Consider the following 16079-nt stretch of genomic DNA (forward strand, 5'->3'; position numbering starts at 1 on the left):
TTTTCCTTCTGCTTAAAACTTTAGCATTGTCCCCCGTTTTCTTTCCACTTCTTTATATTAATTTCTTTTAAATGTATATGCTCTTAGATTTTTGTAACTGATTATAGCTTTTGTTATCAACAAACTGGTGAATATTAACTAAATTAATTATGAAAATTATTTTAAAACAAGCAAACTTTTCTTGTTAAATCCTAGGTATTATAACTGCAGAATTATAGCAATATGATCTAATTTGAGTGCATGTAGTTATTAGCAGTTGCAGATTGACTGCACTGAACGCTTCTGGCCACAGAACACATAAACCATGGACACGGTATTCACGTAAATTTAGTCATACTTTTGGTTAAAAAACTTAGCAGCAAAGGTTTTAATTAGTGACATCTGTGATGGGAGTTTTTGAGTGTAATATAGGTGCCTGCCTACTGAATAGGACAAGAGTTATTTCCCAGAACCATCCAGGGTCCGATGTTAACATTCTTAACAGTGAATAGATTTTCTTTGTGTTCTTTTCTGTTAATTTAGAATGTCTCTCTATTGCAGTTTACCATTTAGCATATCCTCTGCTCTGCCAATAGGCAGCTAATAGAAAGTAGGAGCTCTTTCTAGACTAGGGGTGGGCAAACTACGGTCTGTGGGCCGCATCCGGCCAGTCAGGCCTTTTAATCTGGCCCTTGAGCTCCAGCCAGGGAGCGGGGTCTGTGGCTTGCCGCGCAGCTCCCAGAAGCAGCGGCATGTCCCCTCTCCAGCTCCTATGCATAGGGCAGCCAGGGGGCTCTCTGCATGCTGCCCCTGCCTCAAGCACTGCCCCCTGCAGCTCCCATTGGCCGGGAACCACGGACAATGGGAGCCGCAGGGGCGGCACCTGCGGACGGGGCAGCGCGCAGAGCTGCCTGGCTGCACCTCCACATAGGAGCTGGAGGAGGGACATGCCGCTGCTTCCAGGAGCTGTTTGAGGTAAGCGCTGCCCGGAGCCTGAACCCCTGTGCCCCAGCTCTCTGCCCCAGCCCTGATCCCCCTCCTACCCTCCAAACTCCTTGGTCCCAGCCTGGAGCACCCTCCTGCACCCCAAACCCCTCATTCTCATCCCCAGCCCCACCCCAGAGCCCGCACTTCCAGCCAAAGCCCTCAGACCCACCTGCACCCCAACCCCCTGCCTCATCCCAGAGCCCCCTCCGAACTCCTTGGTCCCAGCCCAGACCACCCTCCTGCACCCCAAACTCCTCATCCCAAATCCTACCCCAGAGCCCACACCTCCAGCTGGAGCCCTCCCCCCAGCCTCGTCTCCCAGCCCGGAGCCCCCTCCCACACCCTGAACTCATCATTTCTGGCCCCACCCCAGAGCCCGCACCCCTAGCCGGAGCCCTCACCCCCTCCCACACCCCCAACCCCCAATTTCGTGTGCATTCGTGGCCTGCCATACAATTTTTATACCCAGATGTGGCCCTCAGGTCAAGAGCTTTGCCCACCCCTGTTCTAGAAGCTCAATTATTGCCAAAAGTGATTTCAGAGGCTCTGCCTCATTTACGCCCGATGACTGAAAAAATAATGTGGCTACAACAGATTGTGATGTATCTTTTCATATCTTAGGTAATAACTGATTATTATTGATAAGATGTTAGTAACTGAAAACAATATAGGATTTTCTTCAGTTTCTTAGTCAGTTGGAGGCTCATTGCATTACATGGCTATTCTGGTTTGCTCTTTCAGGACTGCTCCAAATCCTGTTGAAGTCAGTGGGAGTTTTTCCACTGATTTATTTAACAGTTGGATTGAGCTCCTGATGCGGATGAGCTACCTAAACTAAACAGGAGTATCCATTTAGTTTTATTCTTGCCCCTCTATCCCCCTTTATGATTTGGAAAACAAATAAAGATATAGTATTTTTAAAGTTTCTTATTTTGGGGGAGAGCAGGGTTTGTTTTTAAATCTATATGTTCTAGAAAGTAATAGCATCTGGTCCTTTGGAAAATGCGGTTTTAGATACTTTTGCTTGAATATTTGTTTTGGAGAACTTTAAGGGCACTGTAGACATTAGATAATGGAATCCTCTGCAACCACTTGACAGTTACATTGCAAGTTTTTGTTTTTTCATCCCATACTGCTGCTTTCCTGAACTCTCATGCACTGAAATCAGTCTGTTTGCATTGTCTTGTTTTTCTCAGTTGCATCATTCTTCTCATTGTTTCTGGTTCTTTTCTTACCCTCTCCCTCAAGACATAATTTTGATTGTGACTGCTGAGTTCTGCCACAGCATTTTGCCTTGTGAACTGGAACTCATGGAATTCCCCCCAATAAGAATGTATTTTGATGGAATTATGTTTCCTCCTTTTGGCATAGAAGATAAACCTATGTTTGTCATCTTGTGCTCCCTTATTTAGCTGGAGTAGAGCACAAATGAATCCGGTTTAGTCCTAGATTTTACCTGATCAAAAGCAATTCATACATAATATCTTTCTTACAAATAAAGATTCAAAGTAGCAGATTCTTTCCCAATTTTAGATTTTTAAAGTTTAAGATGTCATTTTTAAACTACAAGGGATTTTTATGCTGTCTATAAAGAAACTGTACAATATAAAAAGGAACAACTAGTGTACATTCAGGTTAGCAGAGTTTAAAATTGGCTTTAAGTAAATATTTACCAGACAGTCTTGTATATTGTATTGTAATCTCTTCCCTTGTGGGTTTCAAAGAGTTCAGACTTTTTTTTTTTTAAAGGACTGAATCAACTGGCTAGTCATACTTAATTGGTGTTTTAAAAAAATATGTTTAGATTTTTTGAGAAACTATTTGGAGAACTGAAGGTAAATGCCTCAGAGGGATGTTTCCTACAAAGGTAGAAACTGGGTATCAGTTGTGCTCCACAAGGTACAATAACTTATCTATTTGGAACTGTGTCCGCTCTGAAATTCTTTACTACTTCACTTTACTTTACTTTGTTAGGTATAATTAATTTAATGTTTTGTTTTATTTTATTAAGCTATGAAGTCTTAGTTTTATTACTTTTTATCCAGGTATTTACCATTGGTTCTTGTGAAGAATTTTCTTCAGGTTCACATAATAAAGTGAACTTATTTTCTAATTCGATTGAGACCATTTCCTATCTTAAAAATAGTCATAAAAATATAAATAGCAGGCAGGCTACAAAGTTAACAAATTCTATGAGATGTATGTGGCAAAGGACTTGGGATTCGATAAGGGAATCCTCACCTTTTAACCTCTAGTTTACTGAGTTGGCACCATCTGGTGACTTTTTACTGTATGAAATGGTTTAGAGTTGAAGAGTGAAACTGCAAATCAATAGCTATTCATATAGCATATAGCAAATTCACATTAAAACAGGATTGTAGAACAGCCATATAGTGCTGGAAGACAGTCTTACAGCTACCTAGGAATTTAACAAAATTACATGTTTACTAACATCTTATCAAAGATTTGCAATTAACATGTCTAAGGCCTGGTCTACACTGTGGGGGATCGATCTAAGTTAAGCAACTTCAGCTACGTGAATAACGTGGCTGAAATTGACGTATTTAGACCTACTCACCGCGGTGTCTTCACTACAGTGAGTCGACTGCTGCCGCTCCCCCATCGACTCTGCCTGCGCCTCTAGAGGCGCTGGAATACAGGAGTGGGCGGGAGAAGGCTCATGGGTCAATTTATCGCTTCTAGACTAGATGCGATAAATCAACTCCCGGTGGATTGATCACTGCCCGCTGATCCGACAGGTATTATAGACATACCCTAAGACTGCATGAAAAGGTAATTTCCTTAACTATTTTTTCTGAGATCTCAGAGCCATTCCAATCCAATTTCTGCAGGCAGAGAACTTCATTCCTTAAGTATTTCCTTAGGGCTTCATTGAGCCAGGACATCTGGAAGTTTTGTGCAAAGTTTTGTGAAAATAGGACTCCTCTTTTTTTAAGGACCGACTGGCTTGTAAAGAAGAGAGACAGAAGAATAACTGAAGGCTGTTGAAAGATTCTAGATTGTTACACAGAACATGGAGGAATATCACTGGTAAGGATAATACCGAGGTACTGGATTGCCCAAGTGATTTAGCAATGGGATACAGAGATATTCATCATTTTAAGTTGCTTCTTCCAATCTGGCCTATGTCAGTAGTAACCAAGTAGCTACCATTCAGTGGCCAGTCAGTGACCCAGTTGAGTCCTAAGATGCGTTGGTCATTGTAGTTCCACTCCGACAGATATCCACATCACTATAGTGACCCTTTTTGGCAATCAGAGATGTCAGTAACAATGGGCATTGTACTGTTAGGATGCTGTGTGCGTTGAAGATATGAATGCAGCATTATTAATCAAAAAGTTCTGAATTCTGATCTTTGCTCAACTCACTATGCAGCCATGGGAAATTCAATCTCTCTGCTACAGTTTCCCCACCTGTGAAATTGGGATAATAATACTTAAGCATATTGTAAAGATTGACTAATTACTGTTTGTACAGAGTCTTTAATGTATATAAGCATAGAGTCACTTTTCCACTCCCATTGATTTCAGTGCATGCTGGATTGGAGTCTTAGTTAATGCTTCATATTCTAAATTTTCAAACTAATAAACATAATCTTAACTAAATGTAGGCCTAAATCAAGTGTAGAAATTAACATTCATTTAAAAGAAAGCTGTACTGCTAAATTTGTCTTATCTTTACCCCAGATGGTTTGTTTTGGCTTCTTTGTAAAGAAAATATAGTAACTTAATGCAGTGGACAGCCAGATGTTTATTTTACTAGGTAACACACTGAGCGGGATCTTTCACATTCACAATGTAGGTCTGTTAATTCCTCAGTATTTATTCTCTTCAGTTTTGTGGGAATCACAAGGATTGTAAAACTTTAATCTTTGGTTTAAACTATTTTAATGATGTGTAAAGATATGCTATGCCTATTTTTTGGATGAGGTGTGGTGGTGGTGGGAGATTATGGACATTGATCAGCAGCTTATTATAGTCACATCAGGGTTGTATTAGCTGCTAGTTCAGAGCAGGTGTATTCAGGTGAAGGATTGCATCAATTAATATTGTGTGTTCCTTTTAAAGAGAAGTGTAAAAGTTCTATCTATTTTTTCTCCTTACTGATATAACTTGTAAATTATAATATTTGTTTTCTGTATGCTGATTTGACTTTGCATACACATATAAAATATTCTTTTCTAGCTTGATGTAACTTCAATTCTTGTTTTTATATTTTCACTGTAATGTAGCTTACCTGGTTAAAAGAAAATAAAATTAAGTAACTTTGAGTGGCAAAACAGAGGTGAAAAGTCCACATAATAGATGACAGGACATTTTAAAATATCCACTGTATGCCTGGAGCTGTTAACATTTTCTACTGTTGAACATCCAAACACCTAGTGTTTTGTTAATGTGTCAGTAGAGTCACTTCCCTAATCAAAACATATTTTTTTCTGTTTTTCTATTGTTTCTGAAGCTAGCCTTAATGACATCTATTCAGTAATGAAGTCTTTTCCTTTCAGTTTTGTACTGTACTAAAATGATGCCAGAAGGAGAACCCATTGAATAAGTTAGTTCTGTACAGTGTGATGTAATTTTAGTGACTGGACTAGTTTTCTGTTCTGTGTCAACAAACTTGCATGAAAGAAATACATTTTTCTTCACATTTGATTTAGATATTTCCTTTTGACATAGTACCATATGTGCTGTGCTGCCATGGATTATGTATGAAGAAAAAGCTATTTGAAAGGGATGTGTTAAAATAGAGGGTATATATATATCTGTGCTACTTTCTTCATTTTGCACAAAAGACCCTGAGTGTGATAGAAAGTTGTTATAATACTGACCCCCAACTCCTATTTTATAGAAATTCAATGTGCATAGCAGTAGTACTAATCAAGATGTTTGGGTTTCCATTAATAGTAACAAGCATATGTGCCTTTTCTTGTTAAGATTGTGAATAGGGTTTTAAATTCATATTTCTGCCTGATGTATAATTTAGAAGACTATCAGTTTGTCCTTAAAGGTTAGGCCAAAATGCTGCTGCTTTACTAATGCATAAATAGTTAAATAGATGAAAATGAAAGATTAAATGTTTTCCTCTTGGTGGTGGTGGTGGAGCAAACCGTGCAGCAAAATTTACAGCTAATTTAGTGGAAAGGGAGAAATGGTTTATTTCACACATTTTCAAACCAAATTAGGAGTCATAAGAGCTTCCATATTTGTTTTGTGTGATTTTATAAGAGGGAGCTCCTGAGAGAGAGAGAGAGAATTCTTCCTCCCTCACCTCCCACTTCCTGTGTATTCCTGATGGGTCCTCCACCTTCCTATAATATACTAATCCTTGCTTCCTGGTACTGCATCATGCCACTGTTTAGATAGTTGGAGAGATCTATGTTCAGTGATTCAAAGCTTGCTTACCAAGAGGCCGAGCACATTGCTTCCATAGCATTGTGTCTGCATGAAGAGTAAACACCTGATCCAGGAAAGCACTTAAACACATTGCTTGGTTTTACTCATGTCAATAATCCCACTGAATTCAGACCTTAATTGTATATGGTTCAGTAGTTTGCTGGATTGAACCTTTTTTCAGAAGAGTAGCTGGCATGTTCCTATCCAAACACAGTTGTTTTCTTTTTGCGATAGAACTTTGCATCCTTAAACAGTTGAAATAATCTGAATTTATTTTAGTCAATGGTCTGCTGACTTTGACAGGTGAGGCACAAATCACAAAGTAGTTATTTCCACCTCCACCTGATGTATACTTAATAGCTATTAAAAGCTTACCTGATTTATAGTGAAGCAGCAGGAGGTGGAACTGGAGCTGCCACCACTGCTACCCAGGCTGGCATGGGGACAGAGCATGAGGCAGTTCCAGGGCTCGGCGGTGGCTCCTCATGTATATGCATGGCACCCCCCAGTGGGAGAGAGGCCCCCCCGCATAGATCCATCCCCGGCCCCTGCAGCCCAGGCTCAACTGCTACAATCCTCCTAAGGCCTCACCAAGCAGTGGTTACCACAGCAAACCCCTTTTAAAGTGACTCTGGGTGTGGGAAATTGCCATGGTAACAAGTTAGCTTCTTGTGGCATTATTAGCTATACCAAGATTTGAGCCTTACGCAGCATTACAGTCTTCAAACTCTTCGGCATTGCATTTTGCGACTGGAGAGACTGAGTTGTGACATTTAAATCAAATCACAATTTGTCTTTCAATCTGTATATATTTATGAATTAAATAAAAAGGAATGTACACAATATGTTTTGTAACTTTTGGACATTCTTGGTTAGGCTGTGCCTCACTTGCCGGGGCTGGTGAGCTGCCACTGAAGTGCTGCAATCACTAGTCCCTTGAGGGGGTTCCAATATACATTCTACTGTACCAAGTGACTTCAGCATCTCTCTCTGGTCAGAGATCCCACACAGCCTGCATCTGTGTGAGCTACTACTCCCAACTGCCATGGAACATTTCCCACCCAGCAACTTGTATCTCTCCAGCAGATTCATGGTCCTGCCTTCTGCTGACCTACTGCTGTTCAGCAAGTTCATCACTTAATTTTCCTTCTGCAAATGAGAGAAAAGTCATAATGGGCCCAATCCTACTAAACATATCTGGAAATTGAGGACGTTCTTGACATTCTAGGAGGTGTCCAGAAGCTTGCAGAGTTGAACCTGAAGTCACGGTCCACTGTTTAGATTAATTATATATTCCCATTTTAGAAGCTTTTTCAAATTTTTCATAAATGTCACCTAAATAGAAACATTAACTTAAATAGGAATTGGGCATGCAAATCCCTTAGCCATATTTGAAAACCTCTGCATAAATTCTTAACGTGGTAGAAGGGAATTGCAAACGTATGTTCTTGAGCATATTTAATGGTTTATGCATTACTCTTTCAAACATGCTTCTTTTTCTTGGTTCATCAGTGGTTTGGAGCGGTGTCCAGAATGTTGCATTTTTTTTTTTGTCAAGTAGAAATGTTATACTAGTGAAACATTAACTATGTGCAGCCTTTTAATAGAAAAGTTTTTAAATTCCAGAGACTATTAGGTTTCAGAGTAGCAGCCGTGTTAGTCTGTATTCGCAAAAAGAAAAGGAGTACTTGTGGCACCTTAGAGACTAACAAATTTATTAGAGCATAAGCTTTCGTGAGCTACAGCTCACTTCATCGGATGCATCCGATGAAGTGAGCTGTAGCTCACGAAAGCTTATGCTCTAATAAATTTGTTAGTCTCTAAGGTGCCACAAGTACTCCTTCTTTTTTTTTTTTTTTTTTTTTTTTAGAGACTATTAGGAGTCCTAAATTGTGTGGTTAGTATTTTTGGCTCTATAATAACTTTCTTACATTTCAGATTTTTCTCGAGGTGTTCCTGGTCTTCTGAAGTGGTCAACCAGATTCCCTTAAAGTGGTCCTCTGAGTTATCACACAGGTGAGTAAAAGAAATTAAGATTGCATTAGCTATTGTTTCCATGTTTTGTGAGACCTTGAAGTTGGGTAACTACTTGATAGATGGAAGGTTTCAGGGTAGCAGCCGTGTTAGTCTGTATTTGCAAAAAGAAAAGGAGTACTTGTGGCACCTTAGAGACTAACACATTTATTTGAGCATAAGCTTTCGTGAGCTACAGCTACATGCTCAAATAAATTTGTTAGTCTCTAAGGTGCCACAAGTACTCCTTTTCTTTTTGATAGATGGAAGATGTCTAGATTCTTCTCATTTTAAAGATCCTTTTTTTAGCACTAAATACCATTACTCTGATTATAAGCACTGATCGAGTACACCAAACTTGAAGGAAGTTACGGAATACACTAACTTGGTGACTACTTAACAAAATAAATAAAGGAATAAAAAGCCTTAGTTTTCAGTGCATTAGAAAATCTTGTATTTGAAAGATTGAACTTAAATATTTCAAATAAATGAGTTACAGCAGCACCCGGTGCAACACTAGTATATGTTGATATGTGTTGTATTTAGTAAAACTCATGACTTTTGTAATTTCATATTCAGGCATCAAAGTGTATAGGATAAATAATTTTTTTTTTAACATTTGTGAGAATAGTTCTGATGGAGCATATCTAGAAATACAGAGTGAGTTAAGGAATTACAGCAAACTGAGTTTCCTCGTATTAGAAACCTTATATTTATTTCAGTGGTTCTTAAACTTTTATTTTGTGTCTCTTTTTAAAGATTTATCATCTCATGGATCCTCTCCTCTCTCATTGCAAATCCCTCATTTCTCTTGTGGCAACACAGGACGAATAATCTTTTAAAAATTCATTATTATTTAAAATTTATTGAAGAAGTTTTTGTAAACATGTTAGTTTAATTGTCAGCATAGATCCAGAGCATGAGAGTAAGACAGACAGACAGACATAATATATCTTCTTAACTCTCTCCAATGTGGTACTTTTAAAAAAAAAATGATGCGGAAGAAATGTGTTGCTACAATTGAGAATTAACTCATGGTGAGTAGAGGAGAATTTCCATGCACACTTTACATCTTATACTTTTTCCTTTTTGGTAGTGTCATATATTGAGTATCCTATTAATTATGACAGGTTTCAGAGTGGTAGCCGTGTTAGTCTGTATCAGCAAAAAAACCGAGGAACACTTGTGGCACCAGTTTCTAAGGTGCCACAAGTACTCCTCGTTTTTATATTAAATTATGTGAACCAATTTTACATTTATCGTTATTGAATCGTATTTGACTTCAGCTCACTGCCCTAATTTATCAAGATGATGATTAGGATTGATGATCTTGACAAACTGGAGAAGTGGTCTAAAATAAATAGGATGAAATTCAATAAGGAAAAATGCAAAGTACTACACTTAGGAAGGAATTGCGTAATATAAAACAGGAAATGATTGCCTAGGAAGGAGTACTGTAAATGAGAGTCAACAATGTAATACTGTTGCAAATAAAAAAACCAAACACATAACTTTCTGGGATGTATTAGCAGAAGTGTTGTAAGGAAGATATGAGGAATAATTCTTCCATTCTACTCAGCGCTCATAAGGCTTCAATTGGAGAACTGTGTCCAGTTATGGGCACCACACTTTGGGAAAGATGGACAAATTGGAGAATTTCTGGAGGAGAGCAACAAAAATGATTAAAGGTCTAGAAAATATGACCTAAGAGGAAATATTGCAAAAATTGGGTTTGATTAGTCTGGAGAATAGAAGTCTGTGGAGGAGGGGGACATGATAATAGTCTTCAAATACATAAAAGGTTGTTATAAAGAGGAGGGTGGTAAATTGTTCTCCTTAACTGCTGAGGACAGGACAAGCAGTAATGGGCTTAAATTGCAGCAAGGGAGATTTAGGTTAGACATTAGGAAAAACTTTCTAACTGTAAGAATAGTTTAAGCACTGGAACAGATTACTTAGGCAGATTGTAGAGTCTGTCACTAGAGGTTTTTAAGAGTAGGTTAGACAAACACCTGGTGAGATGGTCTAGATAATACTTATTCCTGCCCCAGTGCAAAGGACTGGACTAGATGACCTATCAAATTCCCTTCCAGTCCTACATTTCTATAATTAATCTTGACTTTCACAGTGTTTGCAGTCCCTCCCATCTTTTAGCATTTAGATATTATTGCATGTACTATCCATTCTAATGACTGAGGATAAATAGAATAGATAATGGTGTTTGGTTCAAAATGTACCCACCTGTGTCACCAAGGTGCATCTTTAATTACCCTCTTTATTCTAATGTTTTGTGGCTATTGCATATATATCCTACAGATCATATTTTCTTTAGTTTAGCTTTCCAGTACTTATTACTACTGCTAGAGTTCCAAGGGCAACACAAATGAAAGATAATGAGCATCCCTTGCCTATTTTTCTTCATATTCCCTCTTTCTATTATGGCCTCTGGATAGCTATATGCTTGGAATTTTTTTTTCCTAAAAATAGGATTAATCCCAAACTTTTTTTGGTGGGGAGGAGTATAAGTAGTTTACCAACAGGAATGCCATCTAGAACTGTATACAATTATTTCCTAAACTAAATTATAGTGGAGCGGAAGTGTCACTATAGTTAAGGTTGTGTTGTGACATCTGTTTTAAGGTCTAACCTTTTTGTCTTCTAAAATTGACATGCTTAGTCAGCTTTCTTTGTTATGTCTCGGGAGGGTGCAGGGTAAGGTTAGTAACCCAAATTTGGAGTCATTTGAGCCAGCAGTTCTGGAGATGTAAGCCCTACAAAATAACCATTTAAAAAAAAATTCTAGGTGTGTTTTCCCCCCAGAGCTAAAAATCAAACTATTGATGTGATGTGGGTCAAAATGGTCTCAATCTGTTGAGTTTTACCCAAGATAGTAAATGTCACCCACTAAATCTTTGGGAGACCCAAACTAAAAACAGTATTTAAGAAAATGTACATTTTTTACACTGTGCATGAGCCAATACAAAAAAAACCCTGCAGGAATGGAAACCCTTTAGCTTTTTTATTTGCTTTAAACTTGACTCTTCTAAGTGCTCTAAAATCTAGTTGGTTACACAGGCCTTGTCTACACTAACAAGTTTCTGCACAGTAAAGCAGCTTTCTGCTCTGTAACTCCCGAGTGGTACACACTGCCAAGCCACTTAGTGTGCAGAAACTGCGCAGTTGTAGCGCTCTAAAAAGGGCTACAAGAGGGTCCCTAAAGCAGGTTGCGATTATTGGCCGTGCACGCTTTCATCAACACAACTCCAGTGGTCAACTTTCCCACTCCGAACTGGTTAGCGACCAATTGGTAGCAGTCTAGAGTAGCCATCCTCCACAGTGCAATCACCACGTGCTTCTCCAGCGACAGGGCAGCTCTCATTCTCAAGTCCTTGCACCACAGGGCTGGGGCGAACTCATTACACAGTCCCATGAATGTGGCTTTCCTCATCCAAAAGTTCTGCAGCCACTGCTCGTCATCCCAGACGTGCATGAAAATGTGATTCCACCACTCAGTGCTTGTTTTCTGAGCCCAAAAGCCCAAGTTGTAGTCAGCAACTCCATGAATGCCACAAGCAATCTCATGTCGTAGCTAGTACGCGTGGCAAGATCAATGTCGCACTCCTCTTGCCTTTGTAATTTAAGGAATAACTCCACTGCCACTCATGGTGTTGGTCAGAGCGAGTAGCATACTGGTCAGCAGTTAGGGATCCATTCCTACAGCCTGAAAGAGGCAGGGCGCACAGTACACAAACAGTTGAAAGATGGCGCCAAATGCGGACAGAAGCACAGGGATTGCTGGGATGTGAAGCAATGCATCACAGGGCATTGGGACAGGACCCAAGATGCCTCACAACCCCCCTTCCCAGAAGTCTTAGCAGCAAAAGAGAAAGAGGTGCTCTGTGAGATAGCTGCCCAGAGTGCACCTCTCCGAATAGTGCTGCAAGTGTGAACATGCTATTGCGCAGGCAGCTGTCAGTGTGAACACACAACAGCGGTTTTCCTTCACCGCTTTCTGAGCTGTGCTGTAACTGCCAGTGCTGTAACTCTGCCAGTGTAGACGTGCCCTCAGATTGCTTTGAAATTTGGTGCATCTCATGGGGGCATGGAGTAGTGTTATGTTCCAAATGTGCAGTCATTTTACTGACGGGTTCCCAAGTTCCAGGCCCTTCCTAAAACCAGTTTCCTTCTGAGCCTTGTACTGCTAAACTGAGAGGTACTAATGACTGAATGAATTACACACCTCTTGGTGTCAATTAACCCATCTAAGAACAGATTAATCACAAGTACCCACCTAAGACAAAAGGAGTCTTGGACTGAGTAGCTGGAAGTTGCTGAAATTTGTGAAGATATGTCTATGCTACAAGCACTACAGCAGCACAGCTGCAGCTACACCACTGTAGCATTGTAGTGCAGACACTTGCTATAGCAGCACAATGGATTTTTCCATCTCTGTAGTAAGTCTACCCTCTTGAGAGCTGATAGCTTAAGTTAACAGGAGAATTCTCTGTTGACCAAGTGATGTCTGTACCAGGGCTTATGTCAGCTTAACTACATTTCTTGGGCGTATGATTATTTTTTTACACCCCTGAGTGACCTAGCTAAATTGACTTAAGTTTTACATGTATATCAGGCCTGAATTTTGAGTGGCAATTTCATTTTAAGTCGTGCTAACTTCACCATGATCCGTGGTGTTGGCGGCGGTGTCCAGTGGCGTGTGATCAGACCTGAGGGTTTGCTGCTGCTGTTGCCACTCTGCACCCCAAGAGGTGGATTTTGGGGTCCTGCAGCTTTCCACCTATCTCCTCCTCTACTGCAGCTGTTGGACCAGAAGGCTGGGGTGAGCCAAGCATGAAAGCAGTACTGTGTTGCCATTTAGATTGTCATTTAACAATTTTGTTTGTTTGCCAAAAATGCTTGCTAACAATCCTGAATCCAATTTCAATATATTTTTTTAAAATCAATATCTTAGCCAAAAACAGAAAATTAAGTTGTTGACAATTATTTGTGACAAGTTTGGTTTGGGGCAGGGAGTGGGCCAGTTTTCATTAGAGAAACAAAAAATGTTGACTGGCTTTCCTATAGTCCTGTTACTGCTAAATAGAGCCCTCCAACAACTGTAATAGTGTGTAGATGACCATATGTTGTACTAAGATTCTCTTGAATCAGTATAGCTTTTGCCAGACCAGAGTTGGACAGCCAATGTCTTACGTTTTCACAATGTTTTGTCCATAAAGTAAATACATGGTTAATATGAGTTAAAAAGGCCAGGCCAGCGTGTTAGAGCTGTGAAAATGTCAGTTTTTGATGGCAGTGATTTAGAGGCAGTGATTTATCATGTATTTCTGGCAGTGCCCAAAATGTGCTGTTATTGCTAACGTCTTTCCAAACAAAAATAAAGCACAATAGGATTTCTGTAACATTTCTGTGCTACCTTAATCTAGATGAGATGATTTTGTGCTGACTTCATTTTGGTCACTTTGTGCTTTACCTAGGAATAAAAATTGGGTTATATTTTCCCACTGCTTGGAAACCCAATTTATTAAACTGGATAATGCCATTGATCTAGTATGTATAAGTTAGTTGTAACTAACATTAGGACTGATGCCCACTATACATTTAAAACTAAAAAGTGGCTTTGTAAAAATTACATGGGTTTCCAACTCTACTGTGTGTCATTCAGGGTGGAGTGCCTTGTGAGGTGTCTTCACACTAGCTCAAGGTCACAGGCTCATGGCTATCTTATATTAGTTATTTTAAATTATATTTCTGATAATCTGACAATAATTTAAACTGTTGTTTCTTTAAAAAACACCTTTATAAATTATGTTGTTTCGAAAACAACTTTCCAGGTCACAAAAAAGAAAATGGAAAGATGAAATAGGATTAGCTCAACAAGCACAGAAGGATTCTATACTTAAGTTTGTAAGTCATGAAAACAATGAAGTTGATGATCATCAAGTAACTGCAGAAGAAAATTTTTATGTAGACAAAGCTCAAGAAACGCAACACCACACAGAACAATCATTTGAAAAAGATGCAGACACAAAACAAGAAATTACAACAGTTGAAACTGTACTAGCATGGGATGTAGATGACATGGGCGCATGGCTGCAATCTTTAAACAACGAAATACTTTCCATTATACTTGAGAGGGGCCCTGTGAGAATAAAAGGTCTTGAATATCCTAAAGACATTAGAGGTAGGAAATTCACAGAAAACAATTACTACAAAAGACTTTCTAATGGTGAAATTGTCAACAGACGGTGGCTTGTGTACTCTAAATGCAGGGATGCTGTATTTTGTTTCCCATGCAAGGTTTTCAATAGTTGCAATTTTAAGATAGCAATCATGGGTATTAGTAATTGGAAGAATCTTAGTCACACATTACCGCAACATGAAAAGGCACAATACCACGTTTAAAGTATGCACAAATGGTGTTTGCTGAGTGTAAGGTTAAAAAATCAGACAACTCTTGATGCCCAAAATCAAAGATTGCTGGAGTCAGAAGCAGCATTGGCACGATCTTCTGCAACGTCTATTATCTATTGTTGAATATCTATCAATAAACAATCTTGCTTTTAGAGGAAGCATTGAGAAATGATTCCAGCCCAAAAATGGCAATATTTTGGGCCTTGTACAACTGCTGGGAAAATTTGACAAAGCGATGAGTGAACATCTCCGAAGAGTAACTGAAAATGAAATATATGACCACTATTTGGGACCAAGAATTCAAAATGAACTGATCATGCTAATGAGTGATAAAGTGAAAGACAAAATTGTTTCATTGGTTGCTTTGGCAAAATATTTTGCCGTAATTCTAGATTGCACTCCGGACATAAGTCATCAAGAACAGATGTCCTTAGTAGTGAGATTTGTTGACATTACTGATTCAGCATATTACAGTTAAGGAATCATTTATCACATTTTTAGAAGTAGAGGGCACTACAGGTTTTGGACGTCTTCAAGCTCTCCTTGATAAACTAAAACAAATGGGATTGTCTGTAATGAATATTAGAGGACAAGGCTATGATAATGGTGCCAATATGAGAGGATCCCTTTCTGGTGTACAAGCTAGATTGCTGGCAGAAAATCAATGAACCTTTTTTGTTCTGTGTGCATGCCACAGACTTAATTTGATTTTGTGTGATATGGCCAAGTTTTCTGTAGAAGCTACTTCTTTTTTTGGTTTGCTGCAACATATTTACGTGCTCTTTTCAGCTTCCACTCGATGGCAAATATTCAAAGCACATGTCGATATTACCGTTAAGCATCTGAGACGCTGGGAAAGCAGAGTAGAAAGTGCAAAAACGTTGAGATCGATCTGAGGAAGTGTACGAAGCACTGGTTGCTATTTCAGAAGAAGCCAGAGATCCAAAAGCTAAAAGTGAAGCACAGCCATTGGCTTTTCAAATATACAGCTTCAAGTTTCTAACATCTGTCGTAATCTGGTATGACATTCTTGTTAAAATCTCAAGTGTAAGCAAAATAATGGAGAGTCCAATGATGCAGCTTGATTCAACACTTACCTTACTAAAGAACACACAGGACTTTTTAGTGAAATACAGAGAAAATGACAGGTTTCAGAGTAGCAGCCGTGTTAGTCTGTATTCGTAAAAAGAAAAGGAGTACTTGTGGCACCTTAGAGACTAACAAATTTATTTGAGCATAAGCTTTCATGAGCTATAC

General features: G+C 39.1%; 1 protein-coding gene across 8 annotated transcripts in view; it reads left to right on the forward strand.

The window, feature by feature from the left end:
- The window catches only part of LHFPL2 (LHFPL tetraspan subfamily member 2), a 194724-nt gene that overhangs the window by 79301 nt on the left and 99344 nt on the right, over window positions 1–16079 (forward strand). For 3 of the 8 annotated variants that reach the window (XM_043515308.1, XM_043515309.1, XM_043515311.1), the window contains exon 2: window positions 8331–8396. The exons of 1 other annotated variant lie outside the window; for it this stretch is intronic. The gene's annotated coding sequence lies outside the window, so the exon portion shown is untranslated. Of the gene's footprint in view, window positions 1–3923; window positions 4018–7322; window positions 7403–7627; window positions 8017–8260; window positions 8397–16079 lie in introns of those variants that run through there. 4 more of the 8 variants (XM_038401306.2, XM_043515310.1, XM_043515307.1 and 1 more) reach the window with 4 other exon arrangements.

Source organism: Dermochelys coriacea, chromosome 5, assembly GCF_009764565.3.
Source record: "Dermochelys coriacea isolate rDerCor1 chromosome 5, rDerCor1.pri.v4, whole genome shotgun sequence".
Classification (NCBI taxonomy): domain Eukaryota; kingdom Metazoa; phylum Chordata; order Testudines; family Dermochelyidae; genus Dermochelys; species Dermochelys coriacea.